The 21717-nt window shown below is 41.5% G+C and overlaps 2 long non-coding RNA genes across 6 annotated transcripts; both read right to left on the bottom strand.

The window, feature by feature from the left end:
* Positions 1 to 829: 829 nt before the first annotated feature.
* On the bottom strand, positions 830 to 3260 carry LOC108410723. 2 transcript variants are annotated; one of them, XR_005131324.1, is made up of 3 exons: positions 3127 to 3260; positions 2288 to 3024; positions 830 to 1095 (listed from the first exon to the last, which is right to left on the bottom strand). It is a non-coding gene; the product is annotated as an uncharacterized LOC108410723 (long non-coding RNA). The 2 variants fall into 2 exon arrangements; XR_001856506.2 differs by lacking the exon at positions 830 to 1095 and having other exon boundaries at positions 1652 to 3024.
* An 888-nt stretch (positions 3261 to 4148) lies between these two features.
* Positions 4149 to 19175, bottom strand: LOC108410722. Of its 4 annotated transcripts, none has more exons than XR_005131321.1 (10): positions 19127 to 19175; positions 9614 to 9695; positions 9290 to 9385; positions 9052 to 9103; positions 8817 to 8937; positions 7926 to 8054; positions 5864 to 6680; positions 5028 to 5114; positions 4406 to 4843; positions 4149 to 4225 (listed from the first exon to the last, which is right to left on the bottom strand). It is a non-coding gene; the product is annotated as an uncharacterized LOC108410722 (long non-coding RNA). The 4 variants fall into 4 exon arrangements; XR_005131322.1 differs by lacking the exon at positions 19127 to 19175 and adding an exon at positions 10420 to 10642; XR_005131323.1 differs by lacking the exon at positions 19127 to 19175 and having other exon boundaries at positions 5864 to 5977; positions 6274 to 6680; positions 9614 to 10640.
* Positions 19176 to 21717: the final 2542 nt, after the last annotated feature.

The following is a 21717-nucleotide window of genomic DNA, read 5'->3' as shown; positions in this document are numbered from 1 at the left end:
AACAAAAAGAACATTGGATTGCCAAAGAGAAATAATGTATATTGTTTCGAAACTATTATTACATTTGATGATGTAGATTGTTGTGTTACCATACGTGGTAAAGAGACACAGAGTTTATGTATAAATTAGGAAATGTGTCCAGTTTTTAGCAGCTGCACACATTACATTATGAGGGATACTGAATAAAATCTAAGATCTAGGTCTAGATCTAGTCTAAGTCTACAGACCTAACAGCTCAGATACAAAGATGACTCCTGTGTTGGGAAATAAACTAAAAAAGGAGAAGAAATCCTTCAATATAACGGTAGTGAAAACCTCCATGTCTTGGGTGCTCCTTGGTGCACATACTTTGGTTTATTCTCTGTAGAAATTAGGTTAATGGCGTGGTTGTTGGTGCCAGACGGGCTGGTCTGAGTATTTCAGAAACTGCTGATCTGCTGGGGTTTTCACACACACAACCATCTCTAGGATTTACAGAGAATGGTCAGAAAAAGAGGAAATACTCACTGAGCAGCAGTTGTGTGGACGAAAATGCCTTGTTTATGTGAGGGGTCAGAGGAGAATGGGCAGACTGGTTCGAGATGATAGAAAGGCAACAGGAACTCAAATAACCAACCAAAATCTCTGAGGAATGTTTCCCACACCTTGTTGAAAGTCTGCCACGAAGAATTCAGGTAGTTCTGAAGGCAAAGGGGGTCCAGCCTTTTACTAGCACCTAATAAAGTGGCCGGTCCTATAACTCGAGTTTGATTGTATTCTTTTGCATTAAAAATGTTTAAGCATTTATAAACTTTGATTTTGCTCAAATGCTCCATATCAACCCGTTCATTTTGGACTCGCTCAGGAGCGCCCCCTGGCATTTGAGAAACCCGGAACACATTGCTGACGGGATTCTCCTCTCTACAAGTTCGCTGGTGTGAAAGCCTTTTAGTGGTGTGTGCGAGCAGCGTGTGTGTGTGTGTGTGTGTGTGTACGTGTGCACGTGTTTCAGTGTATTTCACCCTAAACACGCTCCCATTCCAGTTCCTGTCGGCTTAACGCTGCACGTCGCATTCTGCCGCGCTGGATCTCTGTGGTCGTCACTGGTGGCCTTTTCTGTGTCATTATGGAGATGAATTAAGTGTTATAAATAAAAAATCATATAAAATATTAATATTTTACATTATTAATTGCGTTTTTATAGTTTTCGGAATGCATCCACGAACTAGTATATTAGCTCACTCCCTCTCACTACGGCTACCTTAGCAGACCTACGAACCGTGCTGTATGATAAACCGAGCAGAGCTGCGGGTCGCTGTAACCAGAGGGAAGAAATTCACACAGCTGAAAAGCTCGTCTTTTACTGGGCACTGTTAGGCTAGTTAACTAGTTAACAGCTGCAGGTTTGTTAAATAAGTTTATCCAAAATACTTCAACTTCCCAAATATATGTTTGCACACAGGGTTAAACAGGACCCCAAACATGCATTACAATTAACCAGTTTAAAAGAAATGAGACCAACATTCCTCTGAGCAGTGTTGGCTCAGAGTGGGCGTGGCTAAGTGCCAGAGGACCCGTCACTCTAAATCAGTTGACCAATAGACACTAAAGGTGAACACCCCCTTCTAAAACCGACTCCCTGCAAAAAGCTTTCGAAAGTCAGAAGCAAATATCAGATTTATCAGTTTATTCCCAAATTCAATTTAAAACACTGCTGCATGTCTACAAATCACCGAATGGGCTAAACCTAAATACACCGCTGACATCCCATAAAAACACAGGCCTGCTAGACATCTCAGCTCACTAGAGTCTGACCAGTCACCAGTATTTAGAACCAGAACAAAACATGGTGAGGCAACCACCATCAGTCAGGTGGAATAAATGCCCAGACGTGCACTCCAGCCATTTTCAAAAGCAGACAACACATCTGTTCACCTTTCATACTCTCTAACAATTTCACTTTGTATCTTTCCATCCTTTACTCTTTATTCTCTTTTCCTTTCAGTTCAGTACTTTAATTACATATCTGCATTCATTTTATTCTCATCTATCATTTTTACTCTGATTGTAATCCTCTGTACTACATTGTGTATAAAGTGTGCTTTATAATAAACTTGCTTTGCCTTAAACATCAGCAAAACTAAAGTATTTATAGTAGATTTGTGAAGGAACAACTCAGCTCATATTTCTATTACTGTAAATGGTGGAAACGTGGAGATGGAAAGCAGTTAGAGACAGCCTGGCTTACACGTCTCTAGTGATCTAATGTGGGAAGTTCACTCTAAAACCATCATTAAAAAAACACAACCTGTGCAGGTTTTCATTCCAAACAAGCAGGAGATCACCAGATTCCACCATCCTGCTTTTAGTCTGTTTCCACCCATCAGGTAGGAGGAACCACTGACTTCTGCAACAAGTAAGGACAGTTTAAGGACAGTTTTTACACTCAGGGTATCAGAATGCTGAACATGAACAGCTGCTAATTCAACTCCCACTCAGGGATGCATTTTTAATAAGTTGTGTGTTGGTTGTGTAGTTTACTGTTTCTTGCCGTGGTATAAATTGGGTACACTGTCTAATGTGTTTGAGGGGGTTATGTGTAAAGAGAGGTGCCTGTGAGCTTTTCATTGTTTAAAACACATGATAGTAAAGTAAAACTAATCATTGCTGAAATGTTATTATTTCTGAATATCGGGAAATTTACTTTTAGGATTTCCATTCAACATACTAAAAACTAAAGTCAATAATTGTATTAAAATCTGATCTTTTTGCTTCTTCAAAATTCCATCTGAGAGACGGAAATGACTTCAGTGTCATAGGAGTCAAACAAAAGAGTAGTAAAATAAAAGTATTTTAAAAAGTGAACCTATGGTTTTGTGTGAATATCTGTATATAATTTATACAGTTGTCATTCAGTGTAGTTAATTTATTTATTAGAGCTAAATCAAGTAATTAAAATAAGTTATTAATCCAGCTGAGACAGGGAGACAGGTTTTGCTGTTGTCACAATCTTCCTCATCTCTCTTCCTCTTCTTTAGGCAAGACCTGTCACATACAACATTAACACACTTTAAACATATCTAAACACCACACTAGAACTGGAGTTATACAGAAGTGGTAAGCATGTGCATCTCCACACCCACACACCTCAGAGCTCTGGTTTATTCTGCAGGGAGAGCTGTTGTGAGTTCCCATCTACAAGATAAAACTCGCCAGAAAACTGCATCCTATCCTCTCCTGTCTCACACTCCTCCAAGGTTTTATGTAAGTTGTGACAGCCTGGAAAAGATATAAAAAACAAACAATGAGTTGTTCATCTCTGGCTCAAATCATGGTTTGTTAGATTTCCTCAAATGTGTAACATTACCTCATCAAAAGGATTCTCATGAATGTTAAATCAAAAACTGTCCATGCCTATTATATAGAGCTACAACAGCCTGTCAGTGGTAACATGTTCATCCTTCTCGTGATTTCTCTACTTATAAACAATGTTCAAACAATGTTCTCTTTGCAAAGCATTGCCAGTAGTTTTTCACTGCCTGTATTGAAACTCTTGCCCAATTTTTGGGCCTTTTTGCAGTTTTGCACTTTAGGGAACAATTTGAAAAGGGATGCACAGGGATCTCATCCCTCTGTTTAAAGAAAAGTGACAAAAATCATCCCACTTATAAAACTGCTGCCCCTTTTCATTGGTCTTTGGATTAATGTAATTAAGTGATACGATTAGATGTTCGTGATCTTAGATCTCTGTTATACATATTTTAGTTCTGCCCAGATTTACACACCAAATTACCCTGGATGTTTCTGGAGTAGTCCCACATCTCCCCAAACTGACCACTGATTAAACTTACAGTATCTGTTAATAGGACAATAAAGATATGTTACAATGCTGTTAATTATAGTGCTAATTTAATTTTTTTGCAAATATGACGTAACATATGGAGCAAGAATATTCCTTGTATTTTTAATTTTTTTATTTGGTGCATTTATCTTTTACCAATTAATTGCTTAATCAAGGTAATGATGGACTGATTAAGCCATTACGGAATTAGTTATCAACTCCACACTCTATTACCATCACTTTAAAATTTGCCCTGGCCTAGACCAAGTTTAGTGTAGCTCATCCATGCAAGTCTCAAGTTGGCTTTGAAGAAGCTCGACAATGACTTGCCTCTCCTGTCCGTGCAGTCCATTACGCCAGCAGACATCCTGCACTTCTCTTTTCCATGCACATTGCTGCATCAGACTGGACATGGTAGTGGGCAAGGAGTCATGAGACAGAGAGAGATAAAGACAGAAAAAGAAAAATTGGCAATGTAGCTATTTCAGTTAGATTTAAAATTAACACATTGGATCGGGTTCATTCTGTTTTTCTCTCCAATATATGATGCAGACCTTTCTGCTGACATCAACCCAATTTCCATACCTGGTGCTGGATCTGTGTAGGCAGCCCACATGTGAGGGCTTCCAGTACTCTTCATCATGGGCACAGGCAGAGGTCTGTACACAGGTAGGCAGGCAGACAAGAGAAATCCATAATCTAAAACCAAGAAAACAGAGCAAGGACCAAAACACAAGGAATAGCAGAGAACTGTAAACACTGAGGAAGTTTTAAAAATGCATTTGAGAAATGTACAATGAAGAAGAAAAAGGTGTTTGGAACTTTGAGTAGGCAGAAATAGGATGGAGCTGTAGCTGATGAGACCCAATGTAGGATGAAAGACAGGGAGTCTGGTTGAGCTGGAGACTGGGGAGACCATCAAAGCAGAAGACTGGGAGGTCATCAGAGGAGAAATCTGGCTGAGCAGCTATAAAACTGTGGCCCATCAACATTCAACCTTCAGACACCTCACTTGATTTTGTACTGTGAGGCAAAACAGACCAACAGTCGAAATTCCTTTTAAGGCTTGGGATGGGTGTAATGAAAGCAATATATGTATACATTCTGTCCTAAGCCTTGAAAAGTTATGAAATGTGGTCAACAAAGGAGCTGCAGGAAAGGGCCACGTCTATCCATGTATGGAAACAATGAATGAAAATGATCGCACCTTCTACCTGTGTCTGAGGTTTTTCAACGGTTCCGGCAACAAGGAAGGGATTACCAGCAGCTGGTCATAGGCTGGACAGTTTGTTTTCTAGATGAGACATGCAAAGCACTGGTAAAGATCTGTATGTAAATAGATGATTAACCAAATAAGTAAATACATAAAAGACAGTGTCATACCCACCCCCATTAATGGCCTTTTTCATGGATAAGAATTTTAATAAGGCTGAATACTGCAGATATTAAGGAATGGTTCTTGTTCCTTCTGGGTTCCTACCTGTATCTAATGATATTCTCTTTCAACAACAAGACATGTTATTTTTCTTCTGAAGTTGACTAAGAGAGGGGCTTCAAGCAGAGCCGGCCCTGACCAATGTGGTGCCCTAGGCGAGATTTTGGTTGGTGCCCCCTGCATCATCAATCATCGGGTTTATACACTCACACAGACACTGCAAAGCTTTATGTTTTTGAGTTTTTTTCATTTTAGAACGAAAACAACAGTAAAACAGTAAAATCAGTATTAAAGAAACAAATAAAAAGTAAATTAATTATAAATATATCCATATAACAATAAATAAATATAAAGGTGTTGCACAAAAAATATTTTAAAACTATTTTACATAAAGTAGTGCAGAGAACAACTTTCTGCTTATTGTAGAGAGTCTCTAATCAAGGAGGATTAAGACCTGCTTATTTAGTGCAAATGGCGGGTGGGTCTTTTCTTTAATGAGTTTAGGGAAGGGGGTAACTGATGCCATCAGTTGCTAGCTAGTAACTATTTTTCTGAAGGGAACTTTTACTGTACAACATACATATGTTTAATTCACCATATTATATTACCTCTGTTCGCCACCTTTCTTCCTCCTCTTTTCTCCTTTTTCTGCCCTGGGCACCAGAGGACTTCTGCCTTTTAGACATCTTTACGGGGAGATGTCACTCACTCTGTGGCGTTGTCTTTTTCCTCACAGAGAAACAGTAACGAGGTGTGCAGAGGTGATAGGTGTTGTGTGTTGTTATTATAATAATTATTAATTTGACTAATATTATTAAACAATGAAGTTATGATTACGTGGACTTTGCATGTTTTCATATTTATTAATTGCTCATTTGTAAAAAAAAAAACAAAAAAAACACATGCACACGAGCGCCCCTAGCATTTGCCTATAGCGCCTAATGGAAGGGCCTGCCCTGGCTTCAAGAATTGGCCGCTTCTTTCTATGCATGAAAAAATGTAATTAAAATGATCTAACCTTTCACTTATACTTGAGTTTCATCTGCAGGAGACTGGGAGGCCATCAAAGAACATGTAAGGCCAGCTGAGCAGACTGTGAGGTCTTGTTTTACTTCCTCGTCTTACATTTCGCTTTGCCTTTTTCCACTCTCTCCTCTGGCTTATCGTCTTCCCTCTTCTCCTCTCTTCTCCTCTCTTCCTTCTCTTTAGACTGGAACTGTTACAGACAACACTACCTTACTTTGACAGTAAGTCTATCTAATACAACAATACACCATACTAGCACTGGAGTGATACAGAAGTAGTAAGCATGTTTTGTAGGAAGAGCTGGTGAGAGTTCCTGTCTTCAAAATCAACCTCTCCAGTGACTGCACCCTATGCTCTCCTGTCTCACACTCCTCCAAGGTTTTATGAAGCTGTGACAACCTGGAAAACACCAATAAAACCATAGAGGGTCATGGATTGTTAGATTTTCCCAAATTTGTCATTACCACATAACAAGGATTCTCATGAAAGTTAAGTCAACATTGGGAATGCTTAAACTGTTCAAGCCTATTATGTAGAGCTGCAACAACTAGTCAACATCACTGACAACACTGATAATGAAAGACTGTTAGCAAGAAATCCAATTATGAATGTTAGATTGAAGTCATATCAACGTCTCATTTACATCACTAAATAACAAGAGGGAAAATATAAGTGGTGGAGAATATAGTACAAGGCTGTGCATGACAAAAAATAAATATAGAAATGCCACTTTAAGGTCATCTAAAAAGAGAGTTTCCTATCTGGTGTGTAAAACCGAGCTGACTCACCATGGCAGAATGACTGTTATGGGTAAGATCAAAACAATTGATCATGACGAAAGCCACCCCCTTGTAAAAGCTGCCATCCCTCTCTCCACTGATGTTGGAATAACATTTATGTGATATCAAAGAAAATGTCTACTATACATACTTTAATTCCATCCATATTAGAGATTTGTTTGCCAAGCTCTCATGGGTGTAGAATGCTTACTTTCATTCATAGAACTCAGATATATAGTATCATAGGTGATGACCGAGCTGTTTCTGTGTGCTCAGCAATAGCAGATATGATTATTTAATGTTACCAACCACACAGAACTATTTCATTTATTTTTGCTTTATCATTAGAGGAGAAACAATATGAACAGCAATGCAAAGCTCTTGTACAATCAACCTGCCTGCATAGTGATCGTACTGCCATAAAGGATTTGTTTATGTGTTGCTCCTTTACTCTTTCTGCCCCATTCACACTGAGTAAAACAGCACTCTGGAGGGGAACACAGAACTGTTGCTGTGCCTTTTTTTTTTTTAAATCTTCGAAGCTGCTTTTCTTTCTGGGTCACAGGGCATTTGAACTATATAGTAAGAAAAAACTATGTGTAGTTTATTTATAAAACACTGTATAATCTTGTGAAATATTCAATTATTAAGACTCCTACAACTGTACTCTTTCAATGACTGACTGACTTATCAAAGTCATAATGAGCTGACTAATTTATCAAAACCGTTAGTTGCAGCTCTACATTTATGTGATATAAATTACAGCACAGAATCACTATATACTTTGCCCTGGCGTAGACCAAGTTCATTGTGTGGCTTCTCCATGCTACTGTCAGCTTAGGCCTTGAAGAAGTTCGACACTGACCTGCCTCTCCTATCCATGCAGTCCATTACACCAGCAGATATCCTGCACTCTCTGTCTCTCTGTGCATCTTGTTCCATCAGAGAGGACACGATGTTGACAGAGGATGGTCTGCAAGGGATCGTCACATTACTGACAGAGAGAAAAAGAGAAATATGTCAATTTGATGAAAATATGAAACACTGAAGCAAATATGATTTAAAGTGGTAACATTATCTACCGATAGTGTCTAATCTTTAAATATTTCAATAATAAAATAAGACAAAAGAGGCCATATGTAACTGAATTTGCAGTGAAAAACAGCAACAATATACACTATGATCAAGTAAACTGATAGAGTCATAGTGAATAATAGTTGCAATATGTAATTCTTCTGGTAAGCAAAGTAGTTTGTTACAACAGACTATGGTTGCAAGCAACATAATGGTTAAAGATGGGTGATGGGTGTGGTCATATGTGTGGCTCACCCAACTGAATTTTAGAGCTAAAAGTATCTATTTAGTAAATTATTAATTATAAATGTTTATGTAAGTATTATTTAAATAATTGTTTTAAGAATATGAAGCATATGAAAAATATGAAGCATTTCAAAGCATTTTAACACTAATTTTAATTGCATATTTCCAGGTTTGAAACAGCAACTGCAGATTGCACTGATTTGTGACTTCTGCCCATGAAGTGAGCACTTAAATTCACTCGATCATTCACCCCTGTGAGTGCTCATCTAATAAAATTCATTTGTGCGAATCAAGTAATAATACAGCCCTTAAGATGGCATTGAAAATTAGCATAATTTGATTGATATGCAAATTTAATGTCCAGAGTATCTTCAATTTTAACTTTATTTATCTGTCTATTTTAGAAAAGAAGCAGACACTGATAAGTAATACTGACCTGTATGAAGTGTTTCACTTCATTGAAAGCGATGATGTCTTCGAAGGGAGCAGCAGGGAGCTCTTCACCATTCTCCCCACAGTGATCCTCACAACACATAGAGTGCCTTTCTGTATATGAGCTGGTGCAGGGCTCAGGAAAACTGCCAAACCAGAACCAGCACAATTGATCCATGCAGACAGAATCAGCACAAACCCACAGACAACACATAGACTGGAATAAACTCTAAGGATACTGGTTTTCATGAAGTCTCTGCAGCTTCGTATGTGTATGGTCAGGACCCCAGTCTGTGGAAGGAAAAAAGCAAAAAGACACCCATTTACATCATTTGCTAATATTTTCACCATTAAGATGATTTTATACTTGATAGCTTCCCATGATGTGGACAGTGGGAGAGCCTAGGTGTAAAATGCTGAAATACAGAGATAATTCATTATTTTAATCATTAGGCTCATAAAATTAAAAGTACAAACCAGAGCGCCGAGTGGCACCAATGGATGAGGTGGAGACTTATCCTTCAACTCCTCTTGCTCATGCTGAACAGGCTGCATTGAGAATTTTTTTCGGAACTGCAGAGCAGAGATAAACAGGTAAACAAACAAAAATATACAGATATCCAGTAAATAAAGTGCTCAATTAATTTTTTAATCTGTACAAAAATCATTTTAACGGTGAAACGATTCGTTAAAACTCCTTGGCTCAAATACTGTTAATTGTTTTCAAAAACAATCTCAGCTTTCCATTTTAAAAAATCATGTAAACCTATATTTTTGCACAGTGTGAGAGGATGTAATTACCTCCATGATGGACATAAATCTGGAGTGAACACTGGACAGAACACTGGACAGCACTCTCTGCACCACATTTTGCTCGTTCCATCTGAGAGATTAAGACATGCTTTTGCTTCATAAAGTGTACATATTATATAATCTAACCACGTTACCTACAGAGTTATTCAACCTTAAAAAAAGAATGCATAAGTTCTAGATCTGCATCTAAACAACCGTCCAGACTTCATCAGCCCCTGAGAAATATGACTTTGTTTAAATATATTAGTTAAAAACAGTGATATGTTTGCATTTAGTAGATGTATAAAAAGTATTTATTCAAAAATGAATAATAGTTCCTGAATAATAAGCACAGCGTTCAAAAAGATTAACCCCTTAATCTTTGGACCAGGGTCCAAAGTTTTATTACACACTTCCTAATTCTAAGAATAACTCAGCCAGTTTGCATTGAAGCCCTGTAGTTACTGAATAATAGGCCTTATAAGCCTGGGATTGTAAGGGTTAAGTAAGTTGAAGACACTGGGCTTCATTCACCAATTTAAGTTTTTTTCTTTCATTTTTCTTGAGAAAGGTCCTAAAAAAGTCTACGTCAGATTCATGATGTGTTCTTATAGACTGTTCGCACCTTTGTGTGTAGATTCTGTTCTTACCTAACAACAAATCCCTAATGAAGACAGATCAGTTAATCTGCTTCAACACTGCGTAGGTGAGTTTTTTTAAGAACGTTTGGGGAATGACGCTCACAGTTTTAACCCTGACTCTTCACCCGTGTCCTTTTTCTACAGGCCCATTTAGTAGGTGGGCTTGAGTCTCACCTGCAGGTTCTCCATCTCAATGAGAACTTCTTTTCCGCTCTCTATTGCCTCCTGACTCTCTCTTCTCTCTGTCTGCTGTTCCTCCTTTGTCTGCTTCTTCATTTCCTTTAGCAGCTGTTCCTCACTTTTGTCCTCCTTCGTTAATTCCCGCTTCTCTCGCAAATGATCCCATTTCATAATAACACATGACCATTATATAAAAAGAAGTAATTATTTGGGGGGTAGGTCAATATTTTAAGAACACGTTATTATTTTGAGACATTGTCAATAATAATAATAATAATAATAATAATAATAATAATAATAATAATAATAATAATAATCTACATTAAGATTTTCAAAAACGAAGTCAATATTTTTGACATACTGCAGTTAGTGAAACCTTTATAATGAAGAATTTACAGTTCACAAAATCGCAGTTTCGCCACTGAATTCCTTCATATACAAAATTAACTTCTGTGACCCGAGGGCTACCTGATTCCAAATTGTGACCCGAGGGCTACCTGATTCGATTATTATTCGGTAACCAACCCAAAGAATTACCTAAATAAGGCACGCAGAGACGTTAAGAGGCTGGTATATTAACAGGTTTATTAAGGATAGAAAATTTGACAGCTGCACACATCATAGCGATCAGACCCACTTCTAAAATCACATCACCCTAGCACAATCTGGGCCTCGATGGGTTATTAATTACTAATGGTAAAATAACCACGCATAAAAAAAAGGAAGGAACCACAATACCAGCCTAGGTTCAACCCCCCATACTAAATTACACACTGTGATTAAATAAAATCAGTAGACAATGAAAAGAGATTACATAAATATACTTCGTCACCCACACTAATCAAATCAAAAATAAACCAAACGTGACACAGCAACCTTCAATATAGGTGGGACAGAAACCCGGCTTAAATGAGCTGAATATCCTCTACCTTTCAGCGTGCGCCTCCTAACCGTCCTTCCTAAATTAAAAAGGCACCAGATTAACCAGGGGTAAAATATATTAGGGGCTGCCCTGGGTCAAAAAGCCTCCCAATAATATACTAAAATATTCCTTTATTAACTATTTAAAAATGATGTAATGCAGAGGTATTAAAAAAGGGGAAGAAGAAAAAGCAGTGGCTATTGTTGCTGACCGTACAGACCGGTTAACTGTAGCAGGTGGAATGCACAGCGCAACTTCACTTTGTAGTACTTCAGATATCCCCAGGGGCTCACACAATATCTGTCACGCCACACTGCTGATTCAGAAAGCCCCCCACTCTCCCTTTAAAATAAATAAACAAACCATCATTAAGACACTAAACTGGGACCTCCTGTGGTTATTATTAATAAAAACCACCAATACCTGACAATACTACGACAGTAATACATATCGTAACTGCCAGCATTTACAAAGCATTTAAACAGCAACCGTACCTGTGTAAATGTGGGCTTCTCGCACACACACGGCGCCAGCAGGCTCAGTCACGTTCCTATGGTCTTCCCCAAAAGTTTAACATGCACATTAGCAACATACAGCTTCACGGATCTTCCCGACGCCGAGCTCAGATTTGCCCCCACGAGATCAAACGATACTTCGTTCTCCCTGCGCGAGACTATATAGCGGGTGAAGCCGAGATCAATCAAAACACCAGTGTCAAAATAAAAGCCCCCTCTATGCTTCTACCCATCACATCCACCCCTACTTTGAAATGTCACCGTCCCGGTGACAAACAAACCACAAGGGTTACCATGGTCTAAAGAAACACTGGACTGTATTAAGACTGGGCTGAGCTGTAGCCCCTACCTCCTCATGCTGGAAGGTGACTGATCGTGGGAGGTTATACAAATTCGAATGCTGGCCGGCCGTTTTCCGGGCTGAACGTCGTACTGGCACTGATGCCACTGACGGGGATAACTCAGGCTCTGGTGGGACAAGGTTTCCTACTGGCTCTATGTTCAGGTCTAACTCTGGAACAGCCTCTTGCCTCACCATCCACTGGCCAAAAATTGAATCCTCTTCACTACTACTTTCTGTAGAATGCTCCTCCACTGATTCAACCCTACTCGAGTGTTCTCTCTGTGAAGCCACTGGGGATGTAACTTGTCCCGGGACCACTCGTAATTCAGACCGGTGCAGGTTTCTGGTAGGACCTAGACCGTCTACTTGCCTAATGGTGTAAACTCTGCCACCTCCATCCAGGCACTTCACCACTTCATACGGCGTACTATCCCAGATGTCTTGAATCTTATTCCGACCTTGAAGGTGATTCCTTCTATAGACTATAGTACCATAAGGAAGCACAGGGGCAATCCCCTTTAATGAGGTCGGTACTTGCCGCCTGGTGGCTGCTGTTAGTTGCCGCTGTGCACTTGCATAAGCAAACCGTAGGAACTCTTGCTGCTCTTGCACCCAATCTCCTACCATACCCTCCACAATTTCTTCTTCCGCAACGCCCAGCAGTGCGTCAATGGGTAGTTGAGGTTTCCTCCCAAACATCAATTCGTATGGGGTGTGGCCTGTTGACTGATGCACAGTGGTGTTATATGCAAACAATAACTGGGGTAACTGTTGTGGCCATCTTCGTTTTTTCTCCACGGGCAAGGTTCTCAGTAAATCATGCATAGTGCGGTTAAACCTTTCGCACTGCCCATTACCTTCAGGGTGGTATGGTGTTGTTCGACTTTTCTGTATCCCATACAATTTACATAATGCTTTTAGCATCTCACCTTCAAAGCACCGGCCTTGATCCGAGTGTATTCGTTGCGGCACCCCATACACATAAAACCACTTCTCGATCAGGGTACGTACCACAGTGTTGGCTTTTTGGTCAGAAGTAGGGAATGCCTGTGTGAATTTTGAAAAAACATCTGTCACCACCAGTACATTCTCTCGACCATCGCTGGCCTTCTCAAGCAAAGTGAAATCTATAGCAAGGATTTCCAGAGGTTTAGAGGCAGACAAATGCCCTGGAAAAGTTCGCACCTTTGGAAACTTAGCTTTAGCTACTACACAACGGGCACACTGCTGACACCACCGTTCGATGTCCTTCCCCATCTGGGGCCAATAGCACCTCTGCCGCACTAGGTATGCTGTTCGTTCACACCCCTGATGGCCATGGTCGTCATGAAGAGCAGTTAATACTTCGGCCTGTAATGTCTCTGGTAACAGCAACTGCAAAAACTCCTTGTACTCCCCTGGCCCATGAGTCAGGCGGTAGAGCACCCCACCTCTCTCTCTTATCCGTTTCCAGTGCTTGACCAGTCCCAGTACAGGTTTCTTTTCCATTGCTCGCTCTTCAGAAGAAGGGGGTCGGCCCCGCCCCCAATACACTAGAAAAGCTCCTATTGTTGGATCCGCTGATTGGAGGGCTACAAGATCTACTTTTCGACGTATAGGAAGGGCGTCTATAGTAGCCAAGGACCCAACACACGGAGGCCCACCAGACAAATTTGGACCAATGGGTGGAACAGAGAACCCAGGAGCAAGGTCTTCAATATAAGAAGGTGCAGGTAAGTCAGGTTGTCGGGACAAAGCATCAGCAGCTCTATTGGTGCTTCCAGGTCGATACTTAATGTCAAAATTAAAAAGAGCCAACTGTGAGGCCCAGCGCTGCTCAACTGCACCCAACTTGGCAGTCTGGAGATAGCTCAGAGGGTTATTATCGGTTAGCACTGTAAACTTGGCCCCCAATAAGTATTCTCTGAATTTCTCAGTAATGGCCCATTTCAACCCCAAAAGCTCCAATTTCATGGAACTGTAATTAGACATATTTCTCTCTGTAGGATGCAACCCCCTGCTTGCGTATGCTACTGGACGTGGTTTTCCTTCTTGTTCCTGTGACAACACAGCCCCCAGACCCGTATGACTTGCATCTACTTCCAAGATAAAAGGCTTGGCAAAATCTGCATATGCCAAAACAGGTGCAGTTACCAACTTGTCTTTGAGTAGGCGAAATGCCTCCTCACATTCGTCACTCCAATGCCCATCTAGTAGGCTCAGTCTGGGTCTCGACTTAGCTCCTTGAAGGGTGGCCACTAATTTATGAAGCGGCGCAGCATATCTAGCAAATTGAGGGACAAATCGCCGGTAGTAAGAAGCGAACCCAAGAAAAGATCGAAGTTCCTTCACCGTGGTTGGACGCTGCCATTCTGACACCGCGGTAATCTTATCAGGGTCAGTCGCTACCCCCGAGGCAGAGATCACATGTCCAAGGTAATGGACTTCATCCTGAAAGAAATGACATTTCTCAAGTTTTAGTTTCAAGTTGTGCTGTTGTAATCTTCCCAAAACCATCTCCAAACGCTGTAAGTGGGACTCAAAAGAGGAGGAAAAGACCACAATGTCATCCAGGTACAGTAACAAAGACTGAAAGCGTTCATCTCCAAAAATACGTTCCATGAGTCGCTGAAAGGTACTGGGCGCATTACAGAGGCCAAAAGGCATTCGATTGAACTCAAAAAGGCCGAAAGGAGTGCAGAATGCTGTTTTTGGCTTGTCCTTTTCTGCCATAAGGACTTGATTGTATCCACTAGTCAGATCCAAGGTCGAGAACAATCGAGCACCCGCCAAAGCATCCAAAGATTCCTCAATCCTTGGTAATGGGTAAGCATCCTTTCTAGTCTTTGTATTCAACTGCCTGTAGTCAACACATAACCGTAGAGTGCCATCCTTTTTCTGGACCACAACAATTGGAGAGGAATAGGGACTACAGCTCACCCGCACCACTTCCCTCTCTAAAAGCTCTTGAATATGTGCCTTAACTTGCTCATACTGGGAAGGTGGAAGCCTGCGATAACGTTGACGAACTGGTGTATCATCAATCAATGGAATTTCGTGTTGTACTAAGCTGGTACACCCTAGATCACCTTCAGTTTGGCTAAAGACCCCACTATACCGTTGGAGCAACTCTTTCCCTTTTTGCCCCTGAGCTAATGACAAGGTAGGCCAAGAAAGATTAGACAGATCTAGTGGCTGACCCTCAACCTGTAGTGCCTGTATAATGGCAACACTCCCCTGATCTTCAACCCTCTCCTCCAAAATCACCACCGGGTTTTTGGTTTGTAGCGCTACCAAAAATAGACTTCCCAACACAGTACGGGGTGGTAGCCACACATCTCTGGTCTCCACATTAACTACCGGCACCCAAGTCTGGCCTCTACTAAAAGAAAGATAGGCTCTAGAAAGTAAAATGCCAGGTGGTAGCTTACTGTTCCCAGGCTCCAGCAATACTGACTGTAGTGATGACCCCACATGCTGATTGCCAATAGCTTCCACCAATTGAACTGAGCCTGCTGGAATGCGGATGGCCATACGTCCTGCTACCTTCACTGGGCCCAGGCAACCACTCAAAGGCAGGCAATCTAACTGATGGCATTCTTGGAAAGCCTGCTTCCAAACATACCCCACCGACTGCAAAGGAGGGGCCTGAAAAAGAGTCGAGCCATGTTGTTCAAACAATTCACGGTAACACTGGCCGATAACATTCATGCCCAATAATCCCGGGACCCTAGACTTTTGAATTTTACTATGGGGATCAACAGGATCTCTAATAACCAAAACACCCATTGCCGCCAAGGTCCTACCTAATACTTGCATATCCAACTCCAAGTAGCCAATATAGGGAACTTCCAAACCATTAGCTGCCCTAAGTTGAAGCCAGCGACATTGCTGTAAGGGTCTAAAAACAGACTGAAAATGTTGATTAAAAAATGTTTCAGTAACAGTAGTAACCATAGAGCCTGTATCTAGTAAGCAAGGAACAGAAACCCCTCCCATGCATACATCAATAACAGGACAAACTCCCATTAATCTAGATAATGGGCTAGAGGGCAAAGTGGAGCCTTCAATATGCCTAGCTGGCGGTTGGCCCTCCCCACCAGCCGGTATTAGTTTTCCTGCAGCTTGAACGGAATACCCGCGCTCCTCGATCCCCCACTATCTGGAAACCTACCCCCCCTAGATACTGGGTTAGATCCTCTACCTTCCCGACAAAACCTTGCAATATGGCCTGGTTGCTTACAACGAACACAAATAGGCCTACCAAAAGAATCATATGGATAAGATGGAGCAGTTTGACCCAAGGAAGCCCCCTGTGTAGAAGGTGACTTATTACCCAAAGACAAATGTGTCAACAACATATCCAGTTGAGCTTGCTGCTTTTTCAAACACTCCTTCAATTCAGCTAATTCATTACTAGGTTGAGCCGTTACTGCTTGGCTGGCAGCCCTATACTCACCTACTACCTCAAGTTGAGTATCACAGGAGTATGCGCGGGTCCTTGCCAATCCCCCATGCTCACCTTCTTCTACCCAACGAATAGCATCACTGCGTATAGTTAAAAAGGGAACATTAGGGTTAAGCCTCACTGTACGTTTTAACTCCCGCCGTAACATGCTATCCCGGACGTACTCAATGAATTGATCCCGTACCAAATGATCGCCATTTGCAATGGGCCTAGGGCTTTGGCGTTTAATAATCTCCATTAGGGATAAAAGAGAATGCGAATATTCTCGCAAAGACTCCCCTTCTAACTGTCGACGGTGGAAAAATTGCTTTTGTAATCCAATATAAGATTTAGAACAGCCATAAATATCAACCAGAATGGTGAGAATTTTCTCTGGATCATTTCTTTCACTCGCTGGGCGAAATTTAATCTCCGTTTTAGCTTCCCCATCTAAATGATCGTATATAAATAAGGCTTGCTCACGTGGCGACATGTGACGACCTTCCAAAGACCTGCGCACCTCCTCAACCCAATCTTCTACTGAGGGCATATCTGCAGATTTGCCAGAAAACCTAGGACATTTTCTCTCTCTTGGAATGTAGATATACCGCTCAAACCTATTTTGGCTAACCTCTGCTCGCATACTGGCTTGTGTCTCCTCCCCATTACTGGTGCTAGCACCCACATTAACACCTTCAGTAGCTTTCAATCTATCATTTTCAGCTTGCAACTGCTGCACACGTTCGTTCAAAGCCCTTAGTTGTTCTTCCATATCAGAATTAGGCAGAGACATGTCGCCCAAAAAAAAAACACACCAAAAGGAGTCAATGTACTTAAGACAAAAGAAAGAAAAAAGAAAAAATGGTTTCCAGCGTCACGAGGAGCGGTCAGGTCTGCAGTCTTCCTTGATAGCGGCTTCCTTTCTGGCAGCTTCCCAGACGACCCGGTCCGTGGTCCCACTGGATCTGCTAACCAATAACCACTGCTTTTCTTCCACCCTTTTTGTTTTCTTCTCTGCCAAAAATCACCCTATATGCACCGCTACCCTATCAAATATTAAATATCCCCAAACAAATCGGTTAATATATGCTCGGAAAAGCTACACCAGCACTCTAATCCTGCCGACTACGCCAAATTGTGACCCGAGGGCTACCTGATTCCAAATTGTGACCCGAGGGCTACCTGATTCGATTATTATTCGGTAACCAACCCAAAGAATTACCTAAATAAGGCACGCAGAGACGTTAAGAGGCTGGTATATTAACAGGTTTATTAAGGATAGAAAATTTGACAGCTGCACACATCATAGCGATCAGACCCACTTCTAAAATCACATCACCCTAGCACAATCTGGGCCTCGATGGGTTATTAATTACTAATGGTAAAATAACCACGCATAAAAAAAAGGAAGGAACCACAATACCAGCCTAGGTTCAACCCCCCATACTAAATTACACACTGTGATTAAATAAAATCAGTAGACAATGAAAAGAGATTACATAAATATACTTCCAGTCACCCATACTAATCAAATCAAAAATAAACCAAACGTGACACAGCAACCTTCAATATAGGTGGGACAGAAACCCGGCTTAAATGAGCTGAATATCCTCTACCTTTCAGCGTGCGCCTCCTAACCGTCCTTCCTAAATTAAAAAGGCACCAGATTAACCAGGGGTAAAATATATTAGGGGCTGCCCTGGGTCAAAAAGCCTCCCAATAATATACTAAAATATTCCTTTATTAACTATTTAAAAATGATGTAATGCAGAGGTATTAAAAAAGGGGAAGAAGAAAAAGCAGTGGCTATTGTTGCTGACCGTACAGACCGGTTAACTGTAGCAGGTGGAATGCACAGCGCAACTTCACTTTGTAGTACTTCAGATATCCCCAGGGGCTCACACAATATCTGTCACGCCACACAGCTGATTCAGAAAGCCCCCCACTCTCCCTTTAAAATAAATAAACAAACCATCATTAAGACACTAAACTGGGACCTCCTGTGGTTATTATTAATAAAAACCACCAATACCTGACAATACTACGACAGTAATACATATCGTAACTGCCAGCATTTACAAAGCATTTAAACAGCAACCGTACCTGTGTAAATGTGGGCTTCTCGCACACACACGGCGCCAGCAGGCTCAGTCACGTTCCTATGGTCTTCCCCAAAAGTTTAACATGCACATTAGCAACATACAGCTTCACGGATCTTCCCGACGCCGAGCTCAGATTTGCCCCCACGAGATCAAACGATACTTCGTTCTCCCTGCGCGAGACTATATAGCGGGTGAAGCCGAGATCAATCAAAACACCAGTGTCAAAATAAAAGCCCCCTCTATGCTTCTACCCATCACACTTCTATTGACTTTTAATCCGTGTAAAGCAAATATGACTCTTTTCAAACCCAGTGGACTTTGTTCTCAATTCTCAAACAACTAGTGAATTTCTTGTTTCTGTGAGTAAAGCTGCGTAGAAAGGCTCAGACTGACCTGCTTGCGCTGTTTTTGTTGTAACGACGCGCTTCTGAAGAGAAAAGCTCTGTTTCAGCCGGTCGTTCTGAGGATGACGTCACAGCGGAGAAGCTCTATGGCGGCGCCATTCCAGTCACGTGACTTTGTGTCGCCGCGGCTCAGTGTTGGCGGGGATCCAAACGGCCCGGACTCTGGTTGGATTGGGAAAAAGCGCTTCGGCGAGTGGACAGCAGTGTTTTTCACGATGCTGTGGGGATTTTATTCAATATTGTAAATTGACTTAACTACTATGCTGAGAAATAAAGCGGAAACTTCAATAGGCCAACTCCCCTCATCCAATCAGCTACCAGAAGTTCGGCTGGGCTGTTTTCACTCCTGAGGGGGCCGCTGACACGCCACTCGGGGTCGGCCACAGTTTCAAAGGCAGGACATGGGGGGGATTGTCCGGTTCACGTGGCATTAATAACAGTACATATTTCTGATACAGTGACAAGTTGGAACGGGGTGTGATCTGATCTGATTCCTTCGTTTCTTTCAGTATTATTGTTAGTTATTTGCATGGGATCCTCCCATCATAGACAATACATTTAAACTAAACAACGCTAATAGACTCAAATACCTTAATGGGTTTTATTTTATTGGAATTAATTGTTTCTGTGTTCAGACACGTTTCTGACCATGTTCGAGACTCTAAATTACATAAAAGCGTTTGGTTCTTTGCACCAATAGCAATAAACACAAAAGAGTGACAGCGCCATCTGGCGACCACTGAAGTAATAATACATTATCTTGTAGCATTCCTCATTGGCCACATAACGACGATTTGTCCAGTTATATCTACAAAATAAAGGTCAACAAAAGTGTTTATTTAATAAGACCACATGTACCCAAACTGGGTTCAAATAAATGTGTTAATGCAGGACAAATTCCTTCTTCAGAGGTGGGTTCACTTCCTCTCCCCTCACAAAAACAGCGTTAATAATATATTATATCCCAGATATGAACTTATTGTTATTTTTCACTGTATTAATCATTGTTTGCATTTATTTTAACTCTAATAATTTTTTTTGGTCTTTTTTACTTTAAATTCCTTTATGCGGACGTTTGCTTTGACTATTTGAAAGTCTGTTCAGCCTGTTTTAGTAAAGATGCAGCTTTTTATCAACGCTGACATTTCTTAAATGTGTGTTTGTTGTCACTTTTACAGCGACATTTTTCTATTTCTCAAACTTCAAGTTTAAAACATACCCACAGAAAATGTTAACGCATGATAAAGAAATGGAAACTGGTCTGAGGTGAAGAAGGAAATTCAGGTCAAATTACTGATTAAAATGAACAGGAAACATGATTGATCCTTTGCAGAAGTGCTGGAGAACTGCAAACACCAGCACTGTCCACCTCAGCCATTTAGCTCAGAACAGGCACAAGAGGGCAGCACAGTTCAGCATGAAACAACTCGAGCAGAGACGGAGAAACAGCACTGCTTCTTCTTCTTCTTTCGGCTGCTCCCTTTAGGGGTCGCAACAGCGGATCATCTGCCTCCATCTTGCCCTATCCATTGCCTCCTCTACTTTCACACCAACCATCTCCAGGTCCACCTTCACTACATCCATAAACCTTCTCTGAGGTCTACCTCTTCTCCTTCTACCCGGCAGCTCCATCTCCAACATTCTTTGCCCAATATATCTACTATTCCTCCTCAACACATGTCCAAACCATCTCAACCTGGCCTCTCTGGCTTTATCTCCAAACTGCTCCACCTTCACTGTCCCTCTGATCTGCTCATTTCTAATCTTGTCCATCCTTGTTACTCCCAACGAAAATCTCAGCATCTTCATCTCCGCCACCTCCAGCTCAGCCTCCTGTCTTTTAGACAGAGCCACAGTCTCCAAACCATACATCATAGCAGGAAGCACTACTGTCTTGTAAACCTTCCCTTTCACTCTTGCTGCTATCCTTCTGTCACACATCAGCCCTGTCACCCGTCTCCACCCACTCCATCCTGCCTGCATCCTCTTCTTCACCTCTTTTCTACACTGTCCATTGCTCTGGATGGTTGACCCAAGATATTTGAAGTCATCCACCTTTATGACCTCTACTCCTTGGATCTTCACCTTTCCACCTGCCTCCCTCTCATTCACGCACATGTATTCCGTCTAGTCTCTACTGACCTTCATTCCTCTCCTCTCCAGTGCAAACCTCCACCTCTCCAGATTCTCTTCCACCTGCTCTTTACTCTCACCACAAATTACAATGTCATCTGCAAACATCATGGTTCATGGAGCCTCCTGCCTGACCTCATCTGTCAACCTTTCCATCACCATTGCAAACAAGAAGGGGCTCAAAGCTGATCCCTGATGTAACCCTACCTTCACCTTGAAACCATTTGTCACTCCAACTGCACACCTCACCACTGTCTCACTATCCTGCATGTATGAGTATGTATCCAAGGTGTAGAGGTCATAAAGGTGAATGACTTCAAATATCTTGGGTCAACCATCCAGAGCAATGGACAGTGTAGAAACGAGGTGAAGAAGAGGGTTCAGGCAGGATGGAGTGGGTGGAGACGGATGTCAAGGCTGATGTGTGACAGAAGGATAGCAGCAAGA

Source organism: Pygocentrus nattereri, chromosome 13, assembly GCF_015220715.1.
Source record: "Pygocentrus nattereri isolate fPygNat1 chromosome 13, fPygNat1.pri, whole genome shotgun sequence".
Lineage (NCBI taxonomy): Eukaryota > Metazoa > Chordata > Actinopteri > Characiformes > Serrasalmidae > Pygocentrus > Pygocentrus nattereri.
This window is presented reverse-complemented; position numbering and strand designations above follow the sequence as displayed.